Raw genomic sequence first — 4,567 nt, 5'->3', positions numbered from 1 at the left:
TATTTCTGTGGGATTTTTATAAACAGACGTAACTTGCTAGATAATTTTCCTCCGGTAATTTTCTATATAGGTTACGCTTGTTGCGCTTTACGGAAAGGTTTTTAGCAATGTAATTGCACGATACGCACTCACGTGTGCATAATAATCGCGAGGCAAAATTGGTGCTGTAATTTCAAGGAAAGTGGGACGATATTTCTTCGGAATAGCAAGTACACGAGGGCGTGTATACCTATAGGGGCAGACGTGTAATCTTCGTGTAATTTTGTAAATTAGTAGGGTACCGATGAAAAACCACGGATTGCCTTGTCATCCTTCGAACACCTTTAGATACATCTCAGAAAGATCTTATTACAGTGAGAATATCAGTATATAAGTACTTGTTACGCTCTTAAGTTTCAATCTTTTGCACTAAATATTTCATTAATACGTTAAATCAACGATTGCTGGAATATAGTAGTGTTGTTATTGAAAACTACATATACATTACCGGCTAAAAGTTTGGAATCACTGTGCATTGAAAGTTGCACAAAAATTCGCAGAAAAGAGTCACCAGCTTTAAGAATTTTTTAACGAATTTTGTACCATTCAAATCAGTCGATACGAGATAAATTGCCGTTTATCTCCACAATATCAATATCAAGTCTATGAAAAATTAGCAGCAGATTCAGTACTGATGGAAATTGGCAAAAAGTTTGGTGATTCCAAACTTTTGGCCGGTAGCGTAAATGAAAATTGTGCAAAGCTGATTAAAGATGTAATAATCACTGTTATTCGCATGATTACCAGTTTAAAAACGCATAATTATTATAAGCCTTTTTTTATTGAAATGAATATACCGGGTGAGTCTATTTTCTTAGGAATTCGCCTTTGTTATAAATGCAACGGTGCACTTTAAAATTGCAAATGTACCCTTTTTATGAATGAAACTGTATATTTTGTTTACGTCGATTGATTCTTCGGAGCATTCTGCGTAAAAAAGTATCATTGTAAGATATTCGAGCAGAGAATACTTCGCGAGATATTTCAAATTTTTGATAAGGTATTCGAACACCTCGAATAAAGCACAAGTACGCCTTGTAAGAAATTTGAAATATCTCGCGAAGTATTGATTTTCATAAGATAGCACCCTAATACCTTTTTACACAGAATGTTTCGAACAATCAATCTGCGTGAAAAAGATATGCAGTTTCATTCATAAAAAGGGTGCATTTGCGCTTTTTACGTGCAGCGTGGCACTTATGAGAGAAGTGAAAACTCTAACCTAATCAATTCTATGACTCTCGCCCAGTATATTGTTCGAAAAATTTGAAGTAGTTCTTTAGAACATTCTGTACAATTGGAACTATGTCAAGTGTCTTCCAATCTAATTCAAGAAGGAAAAGAATTCTTTTAAGCAAAGTATTCTATATTTTTCCGAAGAGTTTTCGAAATCACTGTACTTCTTCTTTAACACATCGACTGCCAAGTCTATTTTGAAGAAATCTGTTCTAGACGCCAACATTTCTCTTCAATTTATCGTATAGAATTAAACAAGCACATAGTAATTTTTATATTATGACTTTAATTTGAATTGTTTTTTGCAAAAGAATGCTTTCGAGTTATCTCGTGGTCGGGCGCCTCCGAATAGGACGCAACTTCTACCAGCATACTTCTGGCAGTCAACGTGTTAAACGTAAAAAGGAAAAAGGAAATAAACATCACTTCAATACGCGCACACAAAAATTTTCCGCAGCGTTCGAAACGAGAAACGTCCATCAAGCAAAAAAGCCACAAGAAATGTATCACGAAACGTGACCCATTGCAGCCAACAATATTCCATAACCTCTCCAGCATCGATCTATCTTCCACGCAAAGTCAACGTTTCGCCGAAACGTTTTTAATCAAGCATCCCTCCCGCGGGACAATGCCAAAATTACGCTTCGGAACGAGATTACCGCGAAGCGGCTTATCGTTACATAAATTCCCGGTGACGGTGTGGCACAGGTAAGCCGCGCGCGCGATTTCATTCGTAAAGGGGACGATTCTTCGAATAAAAATTCTCGCTGTAATTTCTCCAGGAACCGGGACGCGATGCTTTCATAAAGCATGAACCACGCGGAAGCGTTTCCCTTTTCCTTGCACCTTTCTTTTGCTGTTCTTCTTCAACCTCCCTCCCTCCCACCACCTTACTCGCTGCTTTCCACCGTCTTTTTTCCTTTTCGCACGGAAATATAAATTCCGCGTAATTTCCGCAGATTAGTGCCGCGTATCCGGTGCAAACTCGCAGCTAGTATAAGTTACGGGGAACGTGCCTCGCTCTACCGGGCAATTAACATGATCTATCGCGTAAATGTAATAACTGGCATGTACCGGCCGCGTGTTTTAAGTGTTCCGTTCAGACAGCCCTGAAAATTACGAGCCTCGTTATCGAGATACCCCGTCGAATTTTTCTTCTCTTTTTTCTCTATTTTATACCAATTTTTTTTTTTTTTTAGTTTTGAGGAACGTGTTTCTTTGACTTTATGTTTAGCTTGATCTGTGAAATTTTGTCGGTTTTTGGACGAATAAATTTTGTTTGGGTAAAATATGCACAGAGTTGACAATATTAGGTACTGCTGTTTTTAGACTGTAGAAATTAGTAGAATAGATTGGTAATTTGGTTAAGGTGTTATATTTGAAGAGTGTGACGGTCACACTTTGCACTTTAACCCTTTCGTTAAGTCACGATCGAGATGAAAAGTACTCGCCGTCGTAATATCAGGTACAATAATACGAAGTCAAAAATACGTAGTGTTATTTAAAAAGGTCGAGGTGAGCTTGACTTTTTATCGAAGTTTCTTATATTGCAATTTGTAGCCGATTGAAGCTGATTGATTTTTATTTGAAAACATTTTTTGTCAGATTGTCGGAAGTACCTGAGAAATCGTGGTGATAGTCACACCCCCTGTATATACTCCCTTAGTAACGAAAGGGTTAAATGTGCCTCTTTAATACTTTACAGATGAAACTAAATAGACCATTGCTTAAATGTTTCTTTTTAAACTGAATCATACGGAAAGTATGTTTTCCTTGCGTTCTGTTTTTATTATTCATTCTAATAAATTATAGAATAGATGTGCAACAGGTATAGGATAAATATGAAACTCTAATTACAGAATATAACTTACAGTTATATATATTTAAGAATAACTTGGAATAATTTATCTTATCCAACTAAACTTTCAAATAATCCATGCCAAAAATACCATGACAAATTTAAAAAAAGAAACGACCTGCACCACACAGATTATTATCTCCAAACCGTCGCTCTAAAACTGCCCCATCCCCCGACAGCATTCACTCACTAGAAACGCGATTCGCCTGGACCCTGTCACGTCGAGAAGCTTCGAACGACATCTTCGTCAAACGAAGAACACCCAAAAAAAAAGAAAAAAAATACCTGCAGAAAAAATAAACGAATAAACAAAAAAGGTCCGTCGAAACGATGAAAAAGTTCGGGCGCCGCAACAGGCGGAATTAAGGGGATGGTGGTTGGAGCAGGTGGCGGGGAGGGGTGGGGATTGAAGTAGAAAAGACAGAGAAAGAAGGGTGAGAGAGCAAGGTGGCAGGGGTCGCGAAGAAGTTTGCTGAAAAATGCGAGAGATTGTTCTGGCGGCCGACCCGCAAACATTCCGTTTCCTCCGCCCACTTTCCCCCCTCCCACTCGCCGCGTTCCACCCGCCCCACCCCCTTCACTCCTCCCACCGCGAGAATATCAGGACGCCGCGCCGTCCGGCGTCGATGTACCGTGAAAAATTCCAGCTTCTTCGTCGCTTCAAGGCGAATCGCGTGTTCGCCGCGAATCGAGTCGATCGCGTTGGCGAAAATTTTCTTACCGCATTCAACTTGACGATCGGTGGGCGGGGGGAGTGAAAGAGGGTGGGTTGATGCTCAGCGGGCTTCGAGGTAACGCGTCGAACGATTTTCCGCTGAAGCTGCCGGTTCCACCGAGCCTGCTGAGCGATGTAGTTTCGTTCGCGATTTATTCGCCGCGCGACGCTGTCCCGGTGAATAATTACTTGGATGCCTCTAACGGACGCGTGTTAGTTTTTTTTTTTTTTTTTGGAGGGTGTTATGGAAGGTACGATGCTTCTTTGGTGTCTTGTAGTTTTGTATAGGGTGGCTGGTTAAATTGTAGTGCAACAGATGAGCAGATGATCGCTTATAGATAATGAGTAGAACATGTGCAATAAAGTTTGTTGATGTTTTTTGTTTTGTTAAAGTAAAATATTTTACTTTATTTTTAAAATATGATTTACTTGGTGGGAGTAAAAATATTTTCCCAAAATATTTGTTCTGTGTTCAAGATCGATTAAATGTTGGGAATGTTGCAGAGGTTATTGCAGAATGTTGTTAAATGTTTGGAAAATAAATTATGTATAAAATTAATTCTTTACTGTTAGCTTTCGTGCTATTTTCTTTGGTGACTTTGGAAAAGGGATGATAGTATTTACAATTTGGAACAGTTTTAAATCAACAACACAACTATTGACAATAGTCTTCAGAAGACATATTCTTCTATAGCATATTTCAAATAAATAATTATAAA

Source organism: Habropoda laboriosa, unplaced genomic scaffold (assembly GCF_001263275.1).
Source record: "Habropoda laboriosa isolate 0110345459 unplaced genomic scaffold, ASM126327v1 scaffold523, whole genome shotgun sequence".
In the NCBI taxonomy this organism is placed as follows: domain Eukaryota; kingdom Metazoa; phylum Arthropoda; class Insecta; order Hymenoptera; family Apidae; genus Habropoda; species Habropoda laboriosa.
Note: the sequence above shows the minus strand (reverse complement) of the source record.